Source organism: Haliotis cracherodii, unplaced genomic scaffold, assembly GCF_022045235.1.
Source record: "Haliotis cracherodii isolate W230 unplaced genomic scaffold, xgHalCrac1.p SCAF_3, whole genome shotgun sequence".
NCBI lineage: Eukaryota > Metazoa > Mollusca > Gastropoda > Lepetellida > Haliotidae > Haliotis > Haliotis cracherodii.
Window position 1 is genome coordinate 26014808 of NW_027266286.1, and position 17724 is coordinate 26032531.

The 17724-nt window shown below is 36.3% G+C and overlaps 2 long non-coding RNA genes across 2 annotated transcripts; one reads left to right on the forward strand and one right to left on the reverse strand.

Annotated features, from left to right (window-relative positions):
- Positions 1–571: 571 nt before the first annotated feature.
- Positions 572–2974, reverse strand: LOC139474088 (uncharacterized). Its single transcript, XR_011653978.1, has 3 exons — positions 2653–2974; positions 1893–1983; positions 572–1208 (listed from the first exon to the last, which is right to left on the reverse strand). It is a non-coding gene; the product is annotated as an uncharacterized lncRNA (long non-coding RNA).
- Positions 2975–7512: 4538 nt separating this feature from the next.
- On the forward strand, positions 7513–12044 carry LOC139474087 (uncharacterized). The gene is made up of 3 exons (XR_011653977.1): positions 7513–7618; positions 7916–7999; positions 11606–12044. It is a non-coding gene; the product is annotated as an uncharacterized lncRNA (long non-coding RNA).
- The last annotated feature ends 5680 nt before the right edge of the window (positions 12045–17724 follow it).

Sequence of the window (17724 nt, forward strand, 5' to 3'; positions counted from 1 at the left end):
TTTAAAAAAATAAAAATTAGAAAAATCCCAAAATATCAAAAGGCAACACTTCAGTATGTGCCTGATAGCTTTGCCAAGTTTCGATCAAATACACTGAATGGTTTTTGAATTCTGCCCCGGAAACGAACCCCATCCCCAATTGAGTCTATGTCCAACGTCATTCCATAAAAAAAAAAATTATTTTTTTTTTAGAAAAATCCCAAAATACCAAAAGGCACCACTTCAGTATGTGCCTGATAGATTTGCCAAGTTTCGATCAAATACACTGAATGGTTTGGGAATCCTTCCCCTGGAAAAGGAAATGATTACGGATGGACAGACAGACTGGCTGATCGCTATATCACCCCGTATTATATGCCAGGGGGGGGGGGGGGGGGTAAAAGTAAGTGTATGACCTGTTGCCAACTTCTATCCCTGCCCTAAGGAAGAGTTTGGCCATTAACAATTTTTTTGTCTGGCTATGACATTGACCTTTGACATAGCAGATCAATGTGTTATTCCAAAGATGTCCAAGCAATGCATGGTTTCATCCGATAACTGTGGCTATCAAACTGAGGCAAAATATTGGAAAATCCCCATTTACACACCTGGCTAAAGAAACATAAACAACAAACAAATTATCAATTTCTTTTATTTATATGCCTATATCACACACTGAACATTGTTCACATGATGGTTCCTGATGCAGTATGCAATTTCCTCCTATTCTTCAATACTGACTGTTCGCTTGAAAGCATAAGCAGACCATGCTCACCAGTTCAGAGTTACTTGCCCTCAAATATCCTTTCCCTTCTATATTGCCATGGAAAAACAGGAACCAGGATGAGGGGAGGCCAGATCGGCTCTATCCCTGTTGCATTGTGTTAGTAGAATTGTGAACATTCTATTTGGTGTTTGGGTCCACATTTATAGACAAGTAGTCGCAAACATCATTCCTTTCAAGTGATTACCACATGGCCAAAGACAATAATTTCTTCAACGTCCTTGAAGGGTCCCACTCCGACTTGGCATTGGTTGGTCTTCTCACATTAGCCAGACCAGCCTTTGTGAGTGTGTCCCAGTGTCAATTGGGATATAACTTCTTGGTAGGCCCCCATTGAAATAACAGGATTCTCCTCATCACTGTCTGCCTATCACTTCTGATATCTGGAAGGGTCCTTCCAGACTGTCAACCAGTCATCCGGGTATCTCAAGCTGGACTTCAGTTTCTGCAAAATTATGTATAAAGATTGTAGCAATAGAAAAGAATTGTTGCAACATGTACTTACAGATAAAAGGCAGCAAATTCACTTAATTTATCATCTTTGAGTTTTGTTATATACCAAACATTTGAGATATATATTGTTCCATGCTGATGAGTTGAAACAATCATTAACTGACATCTCTTAAAAATGCTTCCCATACAAGCCAAAGTAATAGATGAGGTAGCAAGTGGGCTCATTGATCGCTCGTAATCGTACCCAATAACGTGGGATGTTGTCCATAACAGTCATCATCGGTGCGTCTGGATCGAGCTCATAACATTACTCACTGGTTTGCCTAGTTGGGATTTGAGATTTGATTATTTATAATCCTTGTCATTTAGCTGAACTATTGTTGGATGTGGTGTTAAATGAGTGAAATGGGAAGAGAGCCCGAAGTGATGCAGGTCTTACATGTTTACCACTTTGATGAAACCCACAAGCAAGTGTATGATGCTACCCTCGATTCAAACCCACGACCATTGGTTTCTGTCAAGCCCAAGAGATGCAACTATGCACAGCAAGTTGTGGTGCCTTTGATAATTAGGCCATCCATGCCAACAGGTGATAAAGAACAAGCAAACTGAAAAAATATTTGCAGAATAGCTACATGAACATGATGAACCAAACAGAATAATTTCAAATATTTACCACTCACTGCTACTCTTCTCTTGTTCCTCATTGCTTCCCTTTTTCCATTGATGCTGTGCAGATGACTGACTCATTCATTCATCCAGACATTCTGCAAAAATAAGTAGCATTCACATTACAGAATTATCCAAACTGTACATGCTGTACATTGAATTCAATTGAAAAGGCCCCAGTTGAGTTTCCAACTTAGAACTGTCCTTATTAAAATATTTCATCCCAAACATTCAGAGATAAAACATAATCCCATATTTAACAACTGTCAAACAATTATTGGGTCATTCAACATACACTTTACATAGGGAATCACTTGTTGGAAAAAAGATCCTCGCCAAGGTCAGAGTCATTCAATGAAATATTGAATTATTTAGTTATGAAGCTTATACAAAACAAGGACATAACAGTGTAATTATAAAAATATGTTAAGCGTAAAAAAAGTAAAGTCTTTGGTGGCCATTATTGTAAATTATAGTCTGTATTAGCATCCCACAAAAGTTTAGAGTTAATAATCGTTCCTAGATCTTTGTACATTTCTTCATTATCTATAAAAAGCGGATCTAATTTGGATCATCTTGTTTTGACCACAAATCCATTACGCCCCTTATGCAAATCCTTGTCGTCATAACAAACAGTTGACCATAATACTAAAAAAAGGACCCTTGGCGTTTACGGTAAAGTATGTAGAGCAGGAAAATATCAAAATCAATCCGTTCCATAAGATCTCTGCACGGAAATCATAAGGTCACGAAGCCCTGCTACGTACCTGGCATCCGCATTTGCTGCCAATCGCCTTTCCAAATACTGTTGACTTCCGCGTTGTGGATGGCTCAGAGGAACTTCGGCCGGCATTTCCGTGGTGGAGGTGAATGAGAACAATGTATCGATACACGAGGTAAGCTTATCGTAATCAAGCATGACAGTGTATATCGATACACGAGGTTTGTTTACGTCCATGTTCTAAAATGGCGCCCTGGACCGCAGGGGAATATGGGTAAATTGGCTTGTTCCGGGTTAACACAAAGCTGGGCCCCCGTCTCTAATATCACAATATTGTTTGGCGCAAGTTGGCGATGCGCATAGGGAGCCCGGAACCAGTTTAACACGACATAAGCTGGTTCCCGGCTCTCTATGCGCGTCGTCAACTTGCGCCAAGTTATATTAAAGCTCTGCACGCTAACGTCGAACCCATTCGACAGAGGTGTCCATCCCCGTGCATCTGATGTCGAACCCATTCGACAGGCGAATAGCATAACAACACCCCAAAATAAAACTCGCTATATCTATTTACCAAGAAGGCTTTGCGTAACATTTAAATTACGTATGACATGCATAAATGCTCAGCTTGCTCAATATCAAAACGTTCAGTCATTTATTTACCTCAAAAAGAAAATATCGCGAGTTAAAAAAGTTTCGGCCAAACTTCTCGGCACACATCTACCAGGAACGGCCATTGTTGACGTTTGGCACTTCACGTTGAGCGGCATGCAGTCCGATATTTTCTTTATAATTTCATCATTTTTCCTATTCGATCATAATTTTTTGTTTGCTGACGAAAGGAAAACACTCATGTCCCTTTATTTCTAAAAATTAGCAACTTTCGGTGTAATTAATTGTAAACAAAAACAATCTGAATCGTAACATCATCGATTGGATGGAACTTGTACGATCATGGCAACGGCGGTAAACAAACAACTCCACATGCATAGTTATCCCGTTAGACTATTACAATCATTTTGTTACATCTAACTTAATTTTCTAGAATTATTGACACGCATGTATAAATCTTTGTAAAAAGAATTTCATTTTTAAAGAGTTTGCAAATGATTTTGTTTGATAAACTTTCCGACACATTGCCAAGCCGACAAACGTCAGTGATACGTTTGGGCGTGGCCTAACTCGCGATTTGTTGAGTCGAACAAAGTCAACAAACACTGCGAAAAATGACAAATATTGGATGATACGCAAAATCTGAACTGATATACATTCTAGGTAAACCATTCAATAGCAAAATAATGCATTTTTATGAGAAATAATCAAAATACTTGCAATTTTAGCTATCATTTCTGAAACCGGAAGCACGTACCGCATGTGACACATGGAAGCAAAATATGCAAAAGTTGGTAAGCTATCATAAAGAAATTCCGAAATTGATTCAAATTCAAAAGAAAATACATAATTTACTATTTTTCGTCAACTAATTACTATTTATTGATCTGGAGAGCAGTCTTCACTCTTATTTGTTTCATATTTCTTCGTGATTGTCGCAATAAAATGTGTAAGTCTAAATCCGAAACCGTAATGGATTTCACGCTCGATGATTTTAATTTTCAAATATTTTCTATAAACGAGCGCAACGGAGAGCGATCCAACGTATTGATATGCCATAATAATAACATAATATTGTTATTGGTCTAACATTACAAAAAGAACAATTTAAATATTAAAGATGTTGTTGAAAACTTTCTGAGAACCTCCCGTCCTCTGAACCGATAACATTTTGGTACACAACGAGGTAGTGTAAATATATATAGATACTAGGCTCCTATTTATATATATGTGTGATTTTGTACCCAAAACAAATTAAATTATACCCAAAATACTTTGTGAATTTGTACCTAAGAAAATAAGACAATAGAGCTATAATTATATTTATGTTTTAATGTAGATGAACAGAACACATAATAAAATATTTCATCAAGTTCCAAATATGATTATGACTGTGATCCTTGAAATTGATTGTTTAGTTTTGAGAGAAAATTGACGTCTTGTCACTGAAGGAGAGGCCAGTTAAGTTGGTTAAACCTAAGTTATAATGAATTGTTTTGATAGGAAAGTGATATTATGTTATGTTTAAGACACCAAATTAATGTATATCTTTGAAATAATTCTAGGTAGATCTACAAAATCACATACCCATTTGGGTAACAAATTACTAGAAATTTTGGGTACAAAAGTCACCACTGTACATTTCAACTGATTTTCGTGAATCAATGGGATAAAAAAAATTTGTCTGAATGATTCCTTTTCTCAATTTTTAAGACAAGAATTTGTTTTACATAACAAAACAGGCAGATCTACACGGATCACGTTTAGTCCTAAAAATGTGAAAAATATGGACACCTCAGAAATGAGGGCTTATAAGGTTATAATTCTACCTAACTAGTCACATGGTTTGACTTAGATCTAGGTCTATCTAAGAAAAGTCCTTATGAAAATCTTTTTTTAATTTTTTTTATGACACTTACATTTCTGGCACTTAGACAAAGAGTATTCAAGGAAAGACAGATATGTTTTTGAATGAAAATATGACTTTCCTTTATAATTCTTTTTTCATGATGACAGGGGAACTTTTATACACACCAGCTGAGGAAGTTGTGATACTGTGATTGCATACAAAGAAAAAACAGTTTGGAAGCAGTATCTGTATGTATAAAATAGACCACATAAGGTGAACAAAAGTAATGGGTTGGCTGACTGGAAAAAATACATCTGGCAAGGGTAAACATGTACAGAGGCATGTTTCTTTTCATTCCAACCAGAAGACTGAGATAGCATTTTCTAAGAAACCTATGGCAAACTTACCAGCTTATGTGCCACCATGGTTCTTGTGATTAAACAAACAAAAATGTCATGTACTGTAACAAGTACTGTTACTGTAATTAAATTAATTCCTATTAAATTATATTTCAGAATTGTTTTATTTGGAAACAAACCACATAATGCACAACATTAGTGTCCATATGAGTTTAGTATGTATATGTTAAGGATCTGATTTATTCATTATTGATGGAATACTAAAATTAAAATGATGACATCAGAGAGTTACTTATTCACATAGTTGATTTTCAGAGTGCAAGACAATAATTGTTGAATAAATATGTTTAAACTAAAGATAATAATTGAAGTTTGATCAGTTACACTGTGCTGATGCAAAGACTAATATTTACTGTCCCCACACACCATCATTGTGGGAAAAATAACTATTAAATATAACTTAAAATTTTAAAACCTGTAAACAGCTGTAAATAATTAAACAATTACAAATCTATCATCAATGCGCAATCATGGTGGTCTTCATATTTTTGGAATAAATTTAGAAATCCTTCGTGAAACTGTTCTAAAATCATGCTAGAATCTATGAATGTATTCCCGAAAGGAAAACTATCCTAAATGTAATGTGGAACTAACACAGAAAATATGTACGTAGAATTCTATTGCTTATATATACCCTATCATATTCAGCAACGCGGGGATGTTATTTTGAAACACGTTTTGTCAAGCCCATTTTCGCGCACCTGTTGTTGAGGGTGATCTTGCTGATCGACGATATCCATAGACGTATTACGTGGGATACACTTGTTGTAGTGAAACTTATCAGCATGTACATCGCAGAAATATGAATCATGTCCCATTTATATTCACAACATTGAATGGTGATTCTTAAATATCAACAGAAGTTCAAATAAAAGATACCGAGAAACTTGCATGTGGCATGTTGATTTATCGTCTACCGTTTCCGGGTCACGGGAGCATGCAAGGTCAAACGGATTAACTAATACGCGAATTATATCGTCAAAGTCACATGTTTATGTCATGTTAGTGGTGATTACTGATACTGTGTATCGACTTATATTTTTGTTGTATGTGATAGGCGAACTATTTCAAAATTTACTGTAATTGTTTTGTTTCGAAAGCTTATCAGCAGACTACCCCTGTCTGTGACATCACATCCGGTGACCTTTGCACTTACTGAAATAGTGCTGTCAGAATTCACGATCTTTATTTTCATTTTTCTCTCGTCATATTTATTGGAATATGACGAATAAAACATTCTTCTATTGAGAAGATCGTCAACTTTCGCCAAGTTATATTTATAAAGGCAATGTAATCTTTGTTGATATTAAAATAACAATAACTTATGCGGAGGTCGGGCGAAGCGCGCCATGTTTGATTTTAGGACGGCTGCTAGCATCATGACACTGGTTGTTTATTTTTGTATATCGTAAATATTCAACCAAAACGCTTGAAATTAGGATTAGTGAATATTTATAAGTCATTAATTGTTTCCTGCAAATTTTATAACATGACACGTCAGATTAAACCGAATATTCGTATTTCTGCAACCGACATGATGACCTCGAAAATTAAGTTATTTTTCTGTTTAACGTTTAGATAATAAATTCACTGAAATGGTTCATAATTTACCATCGCGCTGATATATGCCGATTATAAAACCCGAATTTTTACTCAAGTAAAATTAAGATATCGGAGATATGATTATTGAAATCAATTTGCAAAAATGTTACGATATTAGAGGGTTCCTAGCATGAAATGCAAACCACCTTCAATAACGCAATTCAGGTAAGTTCAAGAAAATTTACAAATTTTGTGTTCGCTTTGGTCTTAACCTTGGTATGATTGAAAACACCAGGATATTTTTATATAGAATTGTGTAGTTTTCTATCAGGAATAAATGTGCAAAATATTTCTTCAATTGGCCCTTGTTTAATGAGGCACCGACTGTTTGAAATCACCCACCCTCTTTAGAGCGCCTTATGCTAAAATTAATCCAGCAGGCAGGGGTAAGAAGTGTGAAAATAATTCAGCAGGCTAAAGGTTAAAGACGAGGCCCAGCTTATACACTGAAAACGATCGGTCATTTCGTCAAAATTGGCCAAATATTGAGATTGCAGCTGAGGTAATGCTGGCAGCTGAAGTGACACATTAAGGTAAGGAATATGTGAATATTACAATGATCACGTATTAAAGTAATTTACCACATGTAAGCCTGTCACATGTGACACATTAACTTTCATAGCCAACATTTAAGTAAATGTATCAGGATATAATTATATTTTTATATAACAAGTAGCCTGTCTATCATATGTTAGTATTTGCTTATGTATATAATGAAGAAATATGTTTACTTTAACTGGATAATTTGTATGCTAATGTGACTCACTGTCTTATTTCATATACTCCCTTTACTCTGTGAGATGATTAATAGCCTCAACATATTTTTCCAGATGTGAAGAATCAAGAACAGCTTTAATGACAGGGAAGTTTTGCATCAGAGATCATCGTGATGTGGAAGATAAGACATTTTAAGGGTATGAACATTTTCACTTGAACTAGCTGAACAATAACCATGATGACAACTTTATCATGGGGGAATTTTGGGTGGTGGGGTAGCCTAGTGGTTGAAGCGTTCACTCTTCGTGCTGAAGACCCATGCAGGTTTGATTCCTGCCACATAGCTGCGATATTGCTGAGTGTGGCGTTAAACATCAAACAAAGCTAACAGCCGCATACATACTCACATGGGGATTCCAGGTTGAAGTTAGTCCCCATCAACATGATCAACCTATGCTAGTTGTAAGAGATAACTTAATGGATCGGCTGATCAGGCTCGCTGACTTGGTTGATCCATGTCATTGTATCCCAATTGTGTGGATGGATGCTCATGATGTCAATCACTGGATAGTCTGGTCCAGACTTGATTATTTACAGACCACCGTCATTTAGCTGGAATATGGCTGAGTGCAGAGTTAAACAACAAACACCAACATGATTCTACAACCTGCTCTTGTGGATACCATTTTGAGGATCCTACTCATAACTTCTTTTCGGGTCTTAACTATTGCAATATGTTCTACTACATGTGTTTTAAACATATATTTTTTTCATTGGCTTATCTAAATGATGCTCAAATACAAAATAATTAATAATATAATACTAATTCTATACTATTGCAAACTATCAGTTGAGCAATAATGTAATCATCTGATTATAATTAGATAATGAAGGAGAAGTCCATATTGATTAAATCTATTCTGAGATAAATGCACGTATTGATTGATTTATTTCAATGTTTTCCTGTACATAATTTTCAACAATTCCATATAAAGCTTTCTTATATCCATGCTGTATAATAATAATACCTATTATTTCTAATAATAGCATAATTTGGACACACAAATAAGTAATGAATGGTATTTTTATAACAGGTGCCACACATGCGGGATAGGTCATTTCACATGAATCATTTTTATGTGAATTTAAATCACTAATATCCATGCTGTATAATAATAATACCTATTATTTCTAATAATAGCATAATTTGTCACACACATATAAGTAATGAATGGTATTTTTATAACAGGTGCCACACATGCGGGATAGGTCATTTCACATGAATCATTTTTATGTGAATTTAAATCACTACAAGCTGATCTGAGTCCTGAAAGGATATGCCTTCGATTCTGTGAAAATGGAAATGCTTAAACATCTCCCAATATTAACCATGCTATTACAGAATCTGTTCACTTGTTTGTGTATGTAAAATATTTTTGAACCATTACATCCATCTAATGATTGTTTGTATGTGTGATGTGCCAGTAGAGGTATATATGTACAAGCATGTGCATACGCGTATAAAAAATATGTATGTTTGGCTAGGTACCAGTATAGGAATTAGTTGTTTTGTGCGACTTGTATATTAGCATCATCATAGTTTCAACAGACAGTTTATGTATATCAAATGTTAAATGTCTTTGAAGGGAGAATTGCATATCAAAACTGACATTATTTTATTACTTATGAGTAGAACTTTTTAAGTATCTGGCAAGATACATTTCCTTGGTCCACAGAAACATGTTACTAGTAAACTGTAAACTGACTTGTCAGTGTGGTTGGAAACTAACTAAGCTGTCACTACTCAATTAAGTAATTAACAGATAATTGCAAGTGATAATACCCACCTGACACTAATTGCCCTGTTAATCCCTAATCCACCATGAGTTGACATTGATTTCATCTTGCTAATGAGCTGTTGTGAGCGTAACAAGATGATAAACATCAAAGGTGGGGCAGGCTTTGATCAAGTGTTCTGTAGAAGAGATTATGTCATTTGTTTAATGTTTATTTAGGATTAGCTACATCCCTTGATCCTACCAAGACCATACTTGAGATTATCAGACAGTTTTTCTGGATACAACCTGATGTCTCAACTGTATTGGATTCTGCCTTGTAGCAAACTATGTGTGTGACAAGGACTTTGACCACTCTGTGCAGATGCATAACAATGCACTTGGGGTATGATTCAATTGGGGTATGATTCAATTATGTCACACAAGTCAAAGATGGGTTCCACTGTATTTAGAAACAGATGATAGATGCAATACTGTGTAACTTTATAACAATCAAACGAGTATTCAAATAGGAATACACATATTTTTACAATGACCCTTGAAAAGTTCCAAAACCAAATAGAACTACTTAAATAATGATTACACTTGACCAATATATTTGGCAGTTTTTCCCGTTATTGTTAATCTTAATTAAAGATAGGATAAATGATAAAAATATGATAATGATTTTACTCATGACTAATCATGGGCAGATACAGCTTTTTTTACAGCTACAGTATTTATTGTCTTTGGTGGTAATTTATACAGAAATAAAGATTTATTTTCGAAATAAAAAGGGGGGTGCGCACCACAGCACCCCCCCTCTGTATCCGCCCATGCTATTGCCAGCAAGGTCCCCAAAATGTAATATACATAGTTTTTAGTCGATTGTTCAGGTGGTTCTTTTCAGTTGATTTTTTTGCACCAGTGTCTATTTTGGCCTACTAATTAATGGTAGATATTAATTATCAATAATAAGTGAGATAATTATTTTCAATGTGGCTCCCATTGCAACTGAAGCAAGGAACGATTCAAATTAAGCCTGATTCAGCTGCTACATTTATATGTTCTTGCTTCTCTAATCAGTAATTCAATCAGTTGTATAGTGACTTGATATTTGGTGAAAATATCTGTTGTATGAAATCCTAATGTTACTTACTTTTGTATTTGAGATGATATTTGTATTTGGTAGCCTAGTGGGTAATGCGTTCTCCGAAGCACTGGGTTCTGTTCCCCACATGGGTACTGTGTGAAAAGCCCATTTCTGGTGTCCCCGCAGATATATTGCTGGAATATTGCTAAAAGCTGTGTGAAACTATACTAACTTGCACACTCATTATATAATATTTTGAGATCACTTACATGACTTGTGTGATTGAAAGTTTTGATAATTATGAATACCGTATTCGACAGAATAAGCGCCCAGGGCGCTCTCAAAATTTTGTGCTTTATGCTGGCAGCCTGAAATGTTAATGTACGACAAATATATTTTTCCAGAATGAAATTCCCCATAATTAAGGGTGCATATCACACACGAATGTGTATTATATGCAAATAAATAAGCGTTGTATACATTGATCAATTGGAAAGGGTGCTAATTGGGATTGTTAACTAGCCAATATATTAGCAAATATTCCCGTGGGCGCTTATTAGAGCGAGGCACTTATTACATCAAATACGGTAGTTCTGTTTTTATGTATAAGAACCTATTTTATGCAATTTGCATTGCCTTGTTTACCCTTCCTTATGTTTTGATGTAATGCAAACATTTGAGAAAAATTCAGGGGAGCCTGCCTTATGGCACTACAGGAATTGTTTTCAGAAGATCAATTACAATTTTGTATTTTCTGTAAAATTTACTGTTTGCTATGGCTTTTTTACATTGGTTAACATGGTTTGGTTAACAGTTGCTTGATAAACTGTCATTACCTTACTCATTGAGAAACCAACTTTTTACCCTTTGTCAATATATGTGTGTTTCTTATATTTTTAATAACAAGATTTTAAAGATGTTATAAATTGTTTCAGGCACCTGGATTTCACAATGACACCAGATCAGACAAGTCATACAAAGGACTCTCAGGGTGATGAATAATCCTCCCCAGAACAACTAGCAGGTTCACCTCAGAAAGTGATGATTCTGAATGAATAATGCCACATCAGTGTGATTCTGTAGGTTGTTTTATTACGACATTAATCAAGTCTAAAGGAATTAATACCACAGCAGTGAGACTATGTTTATGTGGTGTACACTGACGCTGACTATACAAATCTGAATGACTTTTGTGGTTTACTGCACAAACATAATTGACTTTAGATATTCTTCTCCCTTGAAATTCTTCTGAGATTTGACCGATTTGTTTATTTAGAAAATGGCATTGAAGCATCTGTTTCTGTTTTTGAATGTTCTTGCAAACACCTTTGGTTACTGAACCAATGAAATGTCATAAAATCAATAAATATGATTTGTTATCTTAACAACTTTTTTTGTTTTGCTTCTTTAAAGAAATATGATATTGATCATTCATAACATAGGTGCTAACATATATCAAATATACTAATGCCCTGAATGTTTTCCTACAATTAATACAGCTCACTGAATGAAGTTTTTAGTTCCATGTCAGTAGAAAAATTACATTGATATTTTTATGTACCGGTACTTTATTAGGTGTTTTCTGTGGATGCACCCATTTGGGTTAATGATATTCTGTTTCAAACTTCAATGAAACTCGTCTGTCAAGATGTAACAAGTACTGATACAGTTCCAAAATAATCTTTTAATCTCACCAGGAACAAATGCCCAAGTGAGCACATAGCCAATGACTTTCATTTGTTTTGTCAGAGTGAATATGGTGTTATGTCACTTTATGAGCAAAATTCCAACAATATAATGATGGGTGACACCAAGCAATGTACCGATGTGGTGAATCGAGCGCTTCAACCACGAGAAGCTAGAACAAACTGGGAATATGAAGATGAAATGTAAGGATACCATCATACCAGGACTGAATGCTTTTCATTTAATACGCTGAACATCTAAAATGAAATATATATGAATTTGAAAAATGTTTTCACCAAAAGTACCTGCCCATAGATCTCAACTTTAAGGGGATATTTACAACCAAAATAACACAGAATATTACTACAGCTATCTACTATGCCCAGGCTAACATTATTTACTAGGAGAAAGACATCTCGAAAAATTGCATCCGGATACCTGCCGGATACCTTCAGCAATGTTCAATTTTCATGGTTAGTTTCCAATATATTTTTAGGTGTTTCACACTTTATTGAACAAAATGCACCCCCCAAATTGTGACATGTTTTGGGAAACTCAGAATGAGGTATCCGGTGCCGGATCCCTGGACACCCAGATTGAGGTATCCGGTGAGGTATCCGGTGCCGGATACCCGGATTCCAGGTGACATACTTTCAGGTGAGGTGTCCATGCCGGATACCACAGATCTGGTATCCGGCAAGGTTTCTGCCACCGGATACCCGGACGCGTTTTGGGTAAGTGTCCGGTGGTATCCGGCAGGTATCCGGATACCGGAAACTGCATTTTTTTTGCTGTGAATTCGCGAACACCCGTTGGATGGCCTGAACCACTTCGGATTTTTATCCCACATCAGTCTGATACACCGTGGTATAACTAAAATACTGTTCAAAGTGGTGTTTAATGCGATCACCGTAGTGTGTTACTGCAACTGTCCAAATTTTGTGTAGTGATGTTATGTAATATGTAAAATAAAGCATATTCAATTAACCAATTGATTTGATTAGAATATACTTGCGTTAGTGTATTTTATTAACGCCCAAAACCGTATTTGATAAACACATATAATAACAGATCATATACACGCATGGTGCCTTGACTTACTATTAGCTTTAATAGGCCATTCCGGAATAAAATAGTTCCCCCCAAAGCGAGGAACATCTGTTTTAGTTTGTTTACAAGAAATGTATTCCAAAAAATATCCTCATTAGATGAGAAGGTCTGTTAAGAACTACCTCAGTAAGTCAATCACAATTACCGAGCGTCGTAATACATTTACATCAAGTACAAAATGGCCGACACGATAAACGTGACGGGAGATATGTCCGAATTGGTTAATTAACCTGTGGCGATTTCAAGCCTTTGTCATCACTGATCAATTGGCCGATCATTGAAAGGTAATTGTAAGGATGTGTCAAATAGATACTAAGGTAAATTCATAGATTGCTGTAGATTGGCACTACGATAGTTTGGATTTTGGGGGTTTTTTTTCTCTAGGATGGGTATTCTTGAACGGGCATGCAACCAAACTCTATGACTTATCCCAGAGTATGCTAAGACGCAACGTTCAAAGTTAAAGGGTCTAAATGATGAAAAACAACGCTTCTGTATAAATTCGTACGAGGGAATTCCCAGGGTTTTCCCCAGGAATGTGGAAGTAGTCAGTGTTTACGTAATTTCAAGAATACAGTCACGTGATAAACGTCATGTGACCCACCTCTCGTCCTATGGAAAAGCCGTATATCGTTAAACTTCACATTACAAAATTAGTTATGTTATAACCAAATGAAACACAACCCATTATCCGATAGAGGTAACTGTGCATAGCGGAGGGATATGTTATCTCAATAAACTTGGTAACATGGTTTGGTTTGACTTCTTGGCGCGTGTCTGAATTCCAGTCAATCTCGCTGCACTGCGCGCGACAGATACTAGAGCAAGGCATGCCAGAAATACGAAACCTAGTGCTTCCGAAAGGAAGCCTTGGGCATCACGTGCATCGGGGGACCAGCGCTATCTGATTGGCCGTTAACAGTTGTACAAGGCGGAGCAAAAAGCATCGTTTTTCCGTCCATTTTACGCTTGAAAAAATCGACGCTTTTCCGAAAGCACAATAAATACTGCACAATAAATATCTTGTTAGAGATGTGTGTGGCAACAGCTGGGGAAGACCACCTTGTCTGAATGCCGCTACGTTATTCATACAAATCAGTTCACGGACAGTATCTTCATTTCATGTATGCCGACAGGTAAGTTTCCTCACACCTTCCACTATCTTGTTCATTTCAAGCACGTGACCTGGAGATTCCCGTTGAGACAGCAGGGGTCGCACGTGCGCCTCGTGAAAACTACCACTATGTGTGGGATGCGGCAACTCGTGTACCTAACATATCACTAGAACAATTGGTTGATCATTTTAAAGATGTGTTTGACAATCTGAGAGATGAAGATATGGTTAACACCGATACGACTATTAATGATAGTCATGGGATCATGATGATATGAGTTGCTATATTCTGGACTCACCCATTTCACAAGAGGAGGTGCTTTGTGCCATCAACTCTTTGGAAATTGATAAATCCGGAGGAAATGACCACCTCATATCAGATTTTTTTAAATATGCGAATGATATTTTTGTCCCGTATCTTACAGTGTTGTTTAATAAGTTGTTTGATAATGCATACTTTCCTGAATCTTGGTCTTTGGGAATTATTGTTCCGATACATAAGCGAGGAGACTTCCATTCCCCATCCAACTATAGGGGTATATCAGTCCTTAGTGCACTGAGTAAGTTGTATGTTTCTATTTTGAACAGAAGGGTCACGTCTTGGTGTGAGGTCTATGGTATAATTGCAGAGTCCCAGGCTGGTTTTCGTCATGATTACTCCACCATAGATACTATCGTTATATTACAGTGTATTATCCAGAGATATATCAGTAAGCGTAAGGGTAGGGTATATGGTTTGTTTGTCGATTTTGCAAAAGCCTTCGACAGTGTAAACCGGATGAAATTATGGTCAGTACTAGCTAATAAAGGTGTCGCTGGCAAAATGATAAAAGCTATACGGTCTATTTATACAGCTGTTAAGGCCAGTGTTAAATTTAAACATACATTTTCTGAAATGTTTCAGTGTCCAAGAGGAGTACGTCAGGGTTGTGTGTTAAGCCCCCTTTTATTCTCGATGTTTATTAACGAACTAGCTGCTGAAGTTGAACAGAATTCTGGACCAGGAATACAACTTCATCCTGATATTACAGAGATATTCCTGTTATTATTTGCAGACGATATTATATTAATTGCAGATACTAAAGGTGGACTTCAGAAGCGTATTGATGTTCTAGAAAAATAGTGTAACGATTATGATCTAGATGTCAATTTGGATAAAACCAAAGTGTTTTTTTTTTAAGAAAGGTGGAGTGTTGTCAAGAAAATAGATTTGGTACTATAAAGGTCTAAAGTTGGAGTGTGTGTCCTCCTATAAATATTTGGGCGTTACTTTTACGAAAAGCCTGACCTGGTCAAGTCATTTTTCTAATGCTGGTCTACAGGGGAAAAAAGCAGTGTTTGGAATTTTAAAGTCATTGATAAAATTACATACTCTTCGATATGACTTATATTTTAAAATATTTGATATGAAAATAGTCCCAATTTTGCTCTATGGTTCCGAAGTCTGGGGTCTACACCAGAATGATGAAATGGAAACTATACATACGTTGGCATGCAAGCGCTTTCTAAGTGTCAAATCGTCAACACCCAACAACATGGTTCGAGGTGTATGTGGGCGGTATCCATTATAAATTTATGCATACAAAAGAGTTATTGGTTATTGGATCAGGTTATTGAGTATGTCGATTGTCGCTTTCGAAAGAAATGTCATTATATGATGCTTCAGGCAGAAAGTAATGGTAAAATTAATTGGGTATCAAAATGTAAATCTTTATTGTTCTGTTTGGGTTTGGGCTCTGTATGGAAAAACCAGTGTATAAGTCATCCTCATTCGTTTTTGACAGAATTTATGTCGCGTCTGAAATGTAGTTATGAACAGGATTGGCATAGTCTTCTGGTAAAGGGTAGTGAATCTTTCTCGTATTCTCTATTCAAGGTACCGTTTGGTACAGAGTTATATCTTAGCTGTGTGACCGTCAGTAAATTGAGAGTGGTGCTAGCTCGGTTTAGATGTTTTTCGCATCAGCTGTGTGTTGAAACTGGGAGATATGCTGATATCCCACGTAACAGAAGACTATGTTGTGTTTGTAATGCTGGTTATGTGGAGGACGAGTATCATTTTGTGTTAGTTTGCTCCAGTTATAACAAGCTACGCATGGATCACTTACCACAAACATTTTATGAATATCCGACCATACAAAAAATTAATATCATTATGTCTACAACTGATTGTAAATTAATTGAACGTCTAGCTATCTATATCTATCAAGCGATGTCACTTCGTAGTACAGTATTGTCACAACAATAACAGCTGTGTACATGACGTCCATTGTAATACAAATGTAACTATGGGCCGATGGCCTAGACTTACAAAATAAACCGAATTGACTGATAGTTTTGGAACAATCTTCCCACATCCTGAAATAGGGTGTGGACCATGAACAGTTGTCTTTCTGAATATACATGTACCATTGAATCGCTGAAAGCATATCATGGACGTTTGGTGGTAGAATGTATCCTGCTTTCAATAGTTTAAAACATTAATCAGGGCCAAATTTATATAAAAAAACAACAACATGTTTTATGATATGTGCACGTATTTAAAAGCTTTCAATCTTCAAAGGGATAATAAGTGTTTGTCTTTATCATATATGCTGGTTTGTATGGTAATACCTCGATAGTGCTTTCAGCCTTGGTTCAGATCACTCCACTCTACATGGCCCAAAATACTCACTCAAACCTCAGGTTATACCGCGTTGGGCTCAAATCAGTCCTTTACATTTTTAGACCCGTGAAGATCCGGGGTAGAATAGGTCTTCAGCAACCCATACTTGCCGTAAAAGGTGACTATGCTTGTCGTAAAAGGCGACTAACGGGATCGGGTGGTCAGGCTCGCCGTCTTGGTTGATGCATGTCATCGATCCCAATTGCGTGGATCGATGCTCATGATATTCATCCCTGGATTTTCTGGTCCAGACTCGATTATTTACAGACCGCCGTCATATAGCTGGATCACGATATGGCTGCAATACTGCCGATGTGGCGTTAAATATTAACACACATATAGCTGGAATATTGCTTAGTGCGGCGTTAAACAACAAACCAACCAACCGACCTTACATTTTTACAGTATTCTACTTTTTTCTGTTCAGTTTTGGCATACATTTATACAGTTTCCAGATGTCAAGTATTGATGGCAAATAG